Source organism: Trichomycterus rosablanca, chromosome 2, assembly GCF_030014385.1.
Source record: "Trichomycterus rosablanca isolate fTriRos1 chromosome 2, fTriRos1.hap1, whole genome shotgun sequence".
NCBI lineage: Eukaryota > Metazoa > Chordata > Actinopteri > Siluriformes > Trichomycteridae > Trichomycterus > Trichomycterus rosablanca.
This window is the reverse complement of record NC_085989.1, coordinates 27638984-27650988: the sequence shown is the minus strand read 5'-3', so window position 1 is coordinate 27650988 and position 12005 is coordinate 27638984.

The following is a 12005-nucleotide window of genomic DNA, read 5'->3' as shown; positions in this document are numbered from 1 at the left end:
TGATCAGTGGTTATTAAAGATGTTATTGGGTAATAAGTAGTTTAAGACACAGGCCACATAAATGTCGCAATGATTACTAACAATACTTACTATTATTCTTTTATTTAAAAAAAAAACTGTTTTGGATTTGATCTAAAATTCTCTCTGCAGTGCCAATCCACCACAAGGCCGTGTACCCTGACACTTTTACCTATTCATGTCTGGCAAAATTTAGTGTAGTAAATCTACTTACTGGCATATTTTGTGAAGGGAGCAAAAGCAGAGGAAAAACATGTGAAACCAAAAACCAGAAAGGAACCCAGTCTATTAACTGCAACACCATGCCACCCTAAAAAGCTTCACCAGAAGCAATTTTTCTTTTATTTGTTCTTGATGTGTCTGCTTCTTTACAGTTCTGGATCTATTTTTGTTTTGTTTGATACACTTATCTGCTCTGATTAACTCATTTACTTGTCCATTAAGTCAAATTCACTTGGAGCTAAAACAGGCGCAGGCAGTTCACTTTTTAAGTGGATCATAGACTGGAGAAGACATAAAGCCAGCCAGCTTCAGGACTAATATTTTTTTGGCTGCTGTTCAATAATATTTTAAGTAATTTAGTCCAACTCTCTTCATCACAGATAATATTTATATTCCACTCATGTTTGTTTACACACTGATTGTTATGTATTTAAATCTGTTAATGAGTTAATGGGTTATTTAGTGGGTTATTTAGTGGCTACATATTTCTAAGGATAATTTACAAAGGTTGCCTGTTATTTATGTGATAATAAGCTTTAAACATTTATAAATGTTTGATGCTACTTTTTCAACTCTGTTATAATTAGCTTTAAATTAGTAATTAAATTTGTTCATTGAATTCAGGCCACTCAGTCAGTGAACAATGAATAAGGAAGTTAATTTGAGATTATAAAAACAAATACTTATTTAAGCATGTGGACCAGGGCTGCACCATATGGTCAGAATAGTATACTGCAATTGTACTGGTCCACACTCCATTTATCATATCATTAATAATTTACACACACTTAAATATTCTGATATTTAAAAATCTCCTGGTCTACAGGTATTACGTTTGCTAGTAATTTTAAGATAAAGTTTAAATGTATAAAACTATTTTATCAAAGGTTTGTGACACCATGGCACCATAAATACTTGAATACTTGATAGGATATAAGAAAAATCTTGGTCATAAAACAAACACATCTATTTTACATAACATTTTTGTAAAATGTACAAGATCCCAGGATGTACTTTATAGTTTACAGAAACAAGAACAGAACATTTGTTTACTTCTAAGTTACTAGTGAAAGCTTAAAATCGGTTGATAATTGCTGATTCTGGACTAAAGTGCAGTGGCTGAACAGAATCAGAACAAAAAGGAAGTCAAAACAAACAAACATCAGCCACACTACACAGAGTAGAAAAAAACATATCCAGTTGCCTAAGGTGAGATGAGCGCTCTACAGCGTGAGCTAACAAGAAAAAAAACAAGTAAATGAGGCTAAACCTTTGAAGGTGGGAACACAATCGGTTCCCCAAACACACTGACTGATTCGTGAGAAACAAAAAGAAATTAATAAAGTAACTAGGGAACTAGGAAGGGGAAAGTGGAACAGGGAGCTACTTGGCGAATAGCCAAACTTGTTTCCCTGGTCAGACCTCTTCCCATTTGCGGGAGCTGTCCTGTGAACAATGGTCATCCTGAAGGTGTTATAAGCCTTCTGCCATGCTCTTCTGCAGCACTGGATAAGCTGCTGGGCTAAATAAATGCTGATGTTGATGGAGGCTACCCTGACTGGCATTTAAAGTGAGTTTTACTGCCAGCAGTTCATTGTGTTCAACATCAGAATTTCTCTCACTAGGGGTCAGGAAATGAGAAAAAATGTACTGGGGTGCTGTTGTCAGGTTTTGTGCATTGGAATAGAACTGCTCCGACCCCTACATTGGAGGAATCCACCTTTGCGATGAAAGGGATTTCCGGATCTGGCAGTGAAAGTACCAGGGCTGTGCACTTTTTGAGTTTGTCTAGAGTTCTCTTGGCTTTTGACATCCTCTAAAAACCTACAAGAGATTTTCTTGGTAAAGCTGTTCATAGGTATTGTGACTACCGAAATGCAATTGCAAAATGCACCTGACATGCTATGTGTTCATCTCAAGATGAACATGTAGTGTCTCAGTATCTCAGTGCTTCCCAGAGTATCTCGTTTATGAATATCTGGAAGGCGGCTAGGGCATTCCCAGCCTGAAGGCCGTAACCCTTTATTCATGGTGGCCTGAGAGAATGATAAAGAGAATGTTTTTAGTTGGTCCCTGTGCCTCATTCTGATTATGTTGCGGAAGGGGATGGCAGCCCTTGATTGTGATTTTGTATAATCCCCAATAGTCATGGCAGAGATGGGGTCCTATCCTTCTTGGCCACAAAAAAAAACCCACAACCACAGCAGGCAATGTAAAAGAGTGGTTAAATCCAAGGGCTAATGCTTCTCAAATACTCGTCCATGGCCCTTTGATTAGGGGCAGACAGGGAGAGCAGCCATTTGTGGGGTGGTGTAGTGCCCAGGAGAAGGTTAATCGCACAGTCGTTGGGATAGGATGACTTGGGCCTGCATCTACTATAGACTTTTCCTAGAAGTTGTGGTAATCTGAAGAAACCATTGACAGGTTGATTGTCTCATGTGGCTCAGCAGCCATGGGTAGTGCGGCAAAAAACATAGAACACAAGGCTAAGCCTTTGATGAGTGGTTCCCTGAACATACCATTTGGTTAAATTAATCATTACATTGATAGTGATCTAAGGAGAGGAGAGTGCTAGGTTGGAACTGCAATCAAACATGACATGCCAGTTACTTAATCCACCAATGTGCTGTGACATGATTGCAGATTGATGCTTCTGGTGAACTAGGAACTGGTGAACACAGGTGAATTAAATCAGTGATCTGTTTAAACTTTCACTTTCACTTAATTGATTTCACTTTTAGAGAGCGGTCTCTGAAATGAATAAGGTGAACACAACCACTACAATACTGGCTAATCAAACACAAGGACTGTAGTTATTTGGAACTACTACAAGTCCACATGTGCTTCCTTCTCCTGGTGGTATTGACTGTGTTAATAAACATAAAATGTTTACTGACAGATTTCAACACTTGTCTTTCTACCACAAATTGATTTTAATTGAACAGAATTATAGTGTGTTTCTCAGTACTAAACCCATTCCCAGTGCTTTCTTCTTTGCTAGATTCTCTTTACTGTTTACTGTATTTCCAGTCTTGAAAGTGTGTGCTGTGTTCTAAATTGTATTATGGAGTATGCTTAAATAGTATCGTAGGCTGTATAGAAAGTGTGTGGCTTGTGAGTTACAGCATAACCCTATCATCCTGTGCTTTTGAGAGGGCTGAAGCACAACTAACATTTCATCACCTCCACAAGTCATTTACAATCACATTATACCAGAGAAGTCTAGAACTTTAATTTGTTGACTATTTGCTGGGAAACTACCCAAATTAGTGAGATTGTTTAAACAAAAAGAAAGATGTACAGTATTTAACAGTTGACATTTCTTACTCCAGTAATATATTGTCCAGCGCCTGTAAGGATCTGCTTCAGAATGGCTTTGTGCCACTGCAGGAGAGCTTTCACACATGTCTGGGCTGCCTTCAGAATGCACACAAACCTACACACATACACACACAATAGGTACAGAATGTGTATGCCTTTCTATTTCAGTTCTTTTCTAACTCTTAGATTCAAAAGCCCCCAGCTGCTGTCATTACCAAAAAACTGTCTATCATGCAGAATTTTAGTTAAATTGGATATTCCATCAGTCATCATAACTTTGTGTGTGTGTGTGTTTGTGTGACAAGCTTAAGGCTTTGCATTGTTTATTGGGTTTTGAGTGAATGCTGTGAGTAACTGGTAAGTGAGGTTGGAAGGCTTAAGTTTAGCTTTTCTTTCTCTCCTCATGGCTTTTTTCTTGCTGTTGTAATTCACTCTGTCCATCAGTCTCCTGATTTTCCCATCTTTACTGTCTGTTGCAGAATCTTTCACCCTCCCCCCAGTTCCTCTCTCTCGATACCCCTTAGGTCTCTCTATACTTTGTCTCTTTATATTTCTCTCCTGGACCTTCCTCTTTCTCTTTTTGTTTCTCTCTTCCACGCTCTCTCTGTCTGCTGGAAGTTAATGAGCCTAGCTCCCCCAGGGAACACACACTTCCTTTGCCAGTGAACGACTGATACAGATATGAGGAGGGAGCGAGACTCTCTACTCAGTGCTGAGAAAGAGAAAAAGAAGAGAGGGAGATTATATGTATGTTTGTGTCTCTGAGTTGTGTGTGTGTTTGTGAGAAAGCAAGATACATTGCAGAAGGTGTTAGTTGGGGGAAGGGACTGAGGGGAGATAACACCAAATAAGTGAGAGAAGAGAGTATATATAAATGGTATATACATTTATCTTATGTATATACCTGTATCCATTTTTTACCTAATATCACCTAAATTAGGGCTGGTGACAAACTCGATCACAGACTAAGTGTCTGCTGCCTTCATGCACTTTTATCAAAAAGCATAATATAGCCTTACCTGTTCATTTAAAAACCCTGCACCTGCACAGTGGTGGAGTGTTTAAACTAAACTCAAACAGCTTAGCTGGTACTAGACTGGGTTAATCTTCTGAGACCTGGAAAACATATTCCCAGGTACTGGCTAGTGATGTTCTTTCTTCCCCGAGCTTTAATCCTTATATGAAACATGTCCATATGAATATGAAACATGTCCATATTCACAAGAAAATGAAATACTTTACTGTAATGAATACGTTTTCAGACGATGCCTGTGTACATTATCTTGGGATTCATCTCAAAGCACATACTACTACATTAAATACAATAGTAAAAATACACATTATTTTATATTGTAGTATTTAATCTGAAACACAGCATACTGGTGTTAGAGAACTACTGTCTGTTACAGGCTGTTTATGCACTAATCAAACTCTCATGAGAAATAAATAGAATGAGAGAGAGAGTAAATATGAGAGTGTAGACTAGAGATGTCTGCTTATGATTATAAAGAAGCAGAAAGAGAGAATTCTGTGCTACTGTTCAAAAGGCTGGAATTGGACAGGTTGTGTAAAGGTGATAAACAAAATAAAGAAACAAAGCTGCAGCCTTTGAATTCTCAACTCAATAAGATGATAATCAACTGAGGAAAAAAAACTCACATTTTTATAATGAGCACCCAGCCATATGTTCACATGTGCACAGTATACAGCTGGGCAATATGGCAGAATGATGTTAATATGTATGTGTAAATGTACAGAATAATCTGATCACTGCAAGAAATCATATTCTGACTCTAATTCAATAACCAGGTTTACATGCACTTAAGTTATTTGATTAGGAGAAACCTCTGGGTCTACATAAGTCAGTAATCACATTATTAGTAGCGTCTTTTCAAGTACTGATGTAGTTGCATTAGCACTTTTTAAATTAACTAGTTTGTACGTTCAATTGGTTTATTAATATGGCAGCAGAGTTAGACTAATGCACTTTATACCACTAGAACTGAGATAACTTACTAAAACAAATTAACATTTCTGTTACTTCCATCTGTCAACTGCTCTTGCAAATATCAACAATTGAGGAAACGAATTAATGGCCAAACATTTGGGCTGTTTAAGGCTAAGAGATATGCCTGCTGAAATATTTTTTTTCTTAGACTCAGTTATAGAGATTTTTTGTTATTAAGTCCATTTTCTTAGTGAAGAAAGGGACAAATTCTCGGACCAGACAGCCACAATAGTTTGATCCCAACAAAGAGCTACAATAGCACAAACTGCTGAAAGGTTAGTGCTGGTATTGATAGAAAATGGTCAAAACACACAGTGCTGTGTATGGGGCCGAATAGCTGTAGACTTATTAGAATGCCCATGCTAAGTCTGTCCACCACCCAAAGCGCCTACAGTGCTACATTAGAACTGACCACAGAGCAATAAAGAAGGTGGTGATGAACGTGATGTATCTGTTGGCAGAACCTTGGGTTCTGGCATTAATGTTAATGTTACATTCAGGTTGTACCTACCTAAACCAGGTACACCCCTTCATGGCAACTGTTTTCCATAGTGGTGGTAGCCTCTTTCTGCAAAATATTGTGCTCTGCCTCAAATTGTTCAGGAGTGGTTTGAGGAACATGACAAAGTATTAAAGGTTTAGACTTGGCTTCCAAAATCCCCAGATCTACATCTGTTCAGGCATCTGTGGGATGTGCTGGACACACAAGTCAGATTTATGGAGGCCCCACTTTGCAACCTACACATCTTAAAGGTTCCACTGCTAACCTCTTTGTGCCAGACACCACAGGACACCTTTTGGATCTTGCGGAGTCCATGCTTCAACTGGTCAGAGCTATTTTGGTGACGCTAGGGAAATCTACTCAGTAATGGTCAGGTGGTTTAATGTCATGGCTGAACAGTGTCATGTATAGGACTGGCAAATAAATGTAGCCAAATTGACAGTGGATGCATCTGGGTAAATTTTTGTTTACTTAATGAGCAGCCTTCTAATGTACAGTAAACTCACCAATAATCAGAAACAAGTCACTGTTAAAAGGTCAGTTAAAACATAAAAGCAACAAAATTTTCTGTAGCTGAGTGTCATATTAGGTTAATCAACCCACTCAGTCATTCAATAATTTCAAAATACACCCCAAAATAATTATATTTCAAATATGAAGGACTAATCACTGAAGTTGGGTGGCATGGTGGCTCGGTGGGTAGCACTGTCACTTTACAGCAAGAAGGTCTTGGGTTCGATCCCCAGGTGGGGCGGTCCAAGTCCTTTCTGTGCAGAGTTTGCATGTTCTCCCCGCGTGGGTTTGCTCCAGGAGCTCCGGTTTCCTCCCACAGTCCAAAAACATGCAGTCAGATTAATTGGAGACACCATTGAACTATAGGTGAATGTGTGTGTGTGTGTGTGTCTGCCCTGCAATGGACTGGCACCCCGTACAGGGTGTTACTGTGTGCCTTGTGCCCATTGAAAAGCTGGGATAGGCTCCAGCACACCGCCCCACCCCCCACCCCCCCATGACCCTAATTGGATACGAAAGTGAGTGAGTGAGTAATCACTGAAGTTTTTAAGCTTATCTCAGAAGGTCTGCAACCGTAGTGCTCTGGAGGCATTGGACATCAGGACACTGTGACTGAGTGTTATGTTTTATAATACAGTTCTAAAGTAACCATTAGTGTTCAGAAGAGAACTCCCTGTTGTGATTCTCTCGCCAAACTAATTACAGCTAATGGGAGTGCTAGGTAGAATCACGACCACGGGCAGCCAACCAGCTACTCATTCTACCATTCAACTGATGTGCAGTCAAAGTCCCTATGCTTCTCTTCCAAAACTCAACTACAAAAGAAAAAATGAAAGCAAAGAGAATCGGTTCAGGGAACCCCAAAATCACTGTTAGAGCTTATTAGTGCTGCATTTCCTTGTATTTGTAGTCCACGCTTCCTGCTGCGTTTCAATATTTATTTTTCTATAATCACTGCACAATATAGCACACCATACAGTCCACTTCCATTGTCTTCATGTAGGTGAGTCATATTAGATTGATTCTACAGGCTTTTTTCACATTGTGTTAGCTGTATATTTAAATACACTACATGGCCAAAAGTATTTGGACACCTAACCATGAGCTTGTTGGACATTTCAAAAAGTAAACAGAATGATCTGTATGTGATATTTTCAGCTATAACAACCGTTACTCTTCTGAGAAGGCTTCTTTATAAGTATTTAAAGTTTGTTTGTGGGAACTTGTACCCATTCATTTGAAAGAGCTGTGTGAAAAGGCACTGATGTTGGTCAAGAAAGCTTCAATTGATTTTCCAGTTCATTCCAAAGCTGTTTATTGGCTTATTTTCATATTTTTCTAGGCCTTGCTTTGTGCACAGGGCACAGTCAGAAACAAGAAAGGGCCTTCCCTTGGAAGCATATAATTTCCTGTATATAATTGATTAATTACACATGTTAGCTGAAACACATGGATTTAAAAAGACAGGCTAAATAGTGTGAACCTAATTAAATTAGTAATTGAGTTCACACTAGCATTAGCGTTAGTTATTAAATGTTTTAAGTAAAACAATAGTTAAAACTCATTCACGGCACAGGCACAGGATGCAGAATAACCACAGAATTGAATTAAAACCTAACAAAAACATAATAAGGATGCCTTCACCCTGATGAAAGCTGTTTTGAATGCAAGTCTTGGCCCTACTCCTTCCTGGCTCCTAAATATTAATAAATTGTTATGGGTTTCCATTTTTTTGTCCTCACCCCTCATTTTTTTCCCATATTGCTCATCACTGCCGTGCGTGAGAGTGGCTTATACCTCTTCGTGTGCTCCAGAGCTGGAATGCGCACAAGCCAGCCATTGTTGTTTAAACAGGCAGCCAGCAGCCCTTCTCCTTGGCAACGGGCTCTGCAGCAGCGTCTCCCACGGCAACAGTGGAACGGGGTGCTCCAGGTTCAGGATGAGTGTGTTTGTGTGTGTGTGAGTGTGTGGTGTGTGCGTGTGTGTGAGTGCTAGTGGTGGTCATGTCAGAAAGTCAGGGCTGCAGTGGAGAGACCCCTCTCCAAAACGCTGGCCTCAAGGTCTCGCTCAATATGTGAGTGTGTGTGCAGGCGTCAGCATGTGTTCCAGCGCCGTGTGTGTAGGGAGAGAGGGAGTGGGCGAGCCAGCAAGTGGTGCTGAATGAGACGCAGCCCAAGTAGAGATAGCTTTAAAAAGAGAGATGAAGTATGTGGAAGTATGAAGAGAGGAGGGATGGAATTATGGACAGAGTTTAAAGGGTGACATGGTTGGAAAAGCAGAGAAAGTTAATGAGGTGTTTAAAGAAGAGGGGAAATGTATAAAGGATTATGGGAGGAAAGACAGGACAATGACTTTATGGAGGTTGGATTAAAAAGAGACAAAGTGAGAGTGAGAGAAAGCACTGGTGTTCAGTCACTTTTTCTCTCTGCCTGCTGTTGGGTGTTTTTTTTCCAGGTGGTGCTATAACTCGTGGAGTAGCAAAGAGAGGGACTCGAGGATTTGGCCATTTTGAAAAATTACCAACTTGTACAGTCTTGCATTCGTAAAAGTGCAGACAAGAGAGAAACAGAAGTAAGATAAAGAAAATTTGTGTTTTGAAGTAGGCATGTATTTACAGTGGAATTATTCTAAGGATTCTGATAGGGGGGCCAAATGGGTTCCCAGGGAGTATAAACTATCCATGGGAAGAGGCCCAATAAAACACTGACACGGACATGATTCTCATGATTCTCATGATCCTCATGATTCTTTGGCAATTCCAACCTTCTTAGCTAAATCTCCCCAATTACACAACAGCTATCAAACTTTGGTGAGTGCCTCTAACAAACACAAAATACAAGCGAGAGAACAAACCTCTAACAAATACAGGACATGTAATAGAGCTCAGGTGTACCAATTTTCTATTTAACCTCTTTAATTTGTCCCCTAATTTCCCATTCCTCTACAGAGAGAACACCAAGACATGCCTCCTGCTACAAGCTTCATGACAAGGGTACAGAACCCTTATTCTTAAGGGCTGGAGTCCAGAACAGTTTGTTGTTGTTGTTGTTTTCAGTTTTACCAAAATGTGATTTACTCCAGCCCTTTAGGAATGAAGTTTTACAGCCTTACTTTGTGTTCAATGGCAGCGTCATGGATTACTTGATAATTACTTTTCTATTAAACCAAAGTCCTGGTCCTGTTTTTTAAGAGAGCAAAGACTTTCCTTATTGGTACTAAAGAAGAAAGCTTAGTTACAAAAAAGTGGTAGCAGTGGCACAGCGATATGGGTTCTAAGAATCTGGGTTCAGGGTGGCACGGTGGCTTAGTGGGTAGCACTGTTGCCTCACAGCAAGAAGGTCCTGGGTTCGATCCCCAGGCGGGGTGGTCCGGGTCTTTTCTGTGCAGAGTTTGCATGTTCTCCGTGTCTTCGTGGGTTTCCTCTGGGAGCTCCAGTTTCCTCCCACAGTCCAAAAACATGCAGTCAGGTTAATTGGAGGCACAAAATTGCCCTATAAGTGAATGGGGGTGTGTATGTGTGTGTGTGTGTGTGTGTGTGTGTGTGTGTGTCTGCCCTGCGATGGACTGGTGTCCCGTCCAGGGTGTTACTGAGTGCCTTGCGCCCATTGAAAAGGCCCCTCCGTGACCCTAATTGGATAAGCGGATAAGAAAATGAATGAATTAATTAATGAATGAATGAATCTGGGTTCAATCCTTACCTCTTGTCGTTGTCTGTCAGGATTTTTCACGTTATCTCTGTATCAGTTTGTATTTTTTTCCCAGGATCTCTAGCTTCCATCCACCTCCCAAAACATGCAAAAGGTTGATTGGCTACTCTAAACTGCCCCTAGGCCTCTGAGTAAGTGATGCACCGCAAAGCACTGGTGTCTGTCCAGTGTGGAATGCTGCAGTATTTCCAGGTAGTGTCAGACCCTCTACAGAATACAGCAGAATAAAACAGTTAGTGAAAATGAATAAATGAAAAAGTTACAGAAATGATCAAATCAATTAATATAGCCTACAGTAATACCTGTGTGTGTGTGTGTGTGTGTGTGTGTGTGTTTGTGTGCCTGCATTTCTTGGCTATAGCCAGTATTGAGGAAAGCATCTGATGATGAAGATTATTAGGAATTTCCTGCATCTGGGGATGAGAGACAAAGCGATTGAGAGTGGGGGGTCATGAAGAGGTGGGAAGAGGAGGTGAGTGGGAGGGTGAGAATGAAAGAGAGAGAAAATGAGAGATGAGTGAGACAGGGGAAGGGAGAAGTGAAGCACTGGAGTACGATAGGGGAATGCTGAGTGGGAGAAGTGAAACCTGGAGCGGAGACACAGGGCAGACAAAGTGTGTGTTTGTGTGTGCATATCTGCATGTGTGTCTATGTGCCTGTGTTGACAGCTGTGTTTCTGCAGAGTGTCACTAAATGTCTCTGTGGACCGTGTGACCCACTTCTCTCTCTTTTTCTCTCTCTCCTTCTTTCTCTTTCTCTTATTGCTTTTCCCTTTCTTTCCTTTATCCCTTTCCTCATTTATCTCCCCCACCTCACTTTCTCCATTCTACATCATTCTGTTTGCCCTCTCTCTCTCTTGCCCCTATCTCTCTCTTTCTTTTTGTACGTCTTGCCTCCCCCCACTTCTCCTGCACCCCCCATCACTCGCCCTCACACACTGTCAGGGCTGCTGCCTGTATCTTAGCAACAACTGCACTCTCATTTGAACTGAGTGAGTGCTTTTTGCCGAACACACCCACTGAAACACACACAATGCATGTCTATACACACATAAGCACATGCATACATATAAAGCACCATCCCCTCTCACACTCATTCAAACATGCACAAACATCAACACATACACTACTTAGATCTCAGGTTTAGAGAAAACAAGTTCACAGAGGGTACACATTGTGTCAGCACGGTCTAACAACTTCATTCAAAGTAAAAGTTTTGAATGGCGTGGATAAAGGTTAAGCTCTGGATCTTTAATAGGTTTCATAGCTTTTCTCAGTTTTATACATACAAAATTAGAAGAAATCCTAACATGTCATCCTATCTCATTAAAGTTAATACACATTTTCTGTGAGAAGTTTCAAAAGTGCTAGTGCTTTTACATGGCATGTGTGTCTTTGTGTGTTTCTGAGTGGTTTAATGTAGCATGTCTATAATCAAAATATTAATCATGAGTTTCTGTTCGTTCTTCACAATTAAAAATTGTTTTATCATTATTAAAATGTTTGGTTGTCATAATCGATTAAAAATGTTTCCATGCCATATTAGTGAGAATAGTTCAATTTAGCTAATTGGCTCCAGGTCATTAACACTTACCTTATGTTCACACCTGCAGCGATGTCTCACATCATGTTGCATAAATCCTTGCTCTTTGCTAATGGGTGTTCCTGACCCCAAGTATAATGACTAGAATTGTCAGATTACAGCTATAGCAAAG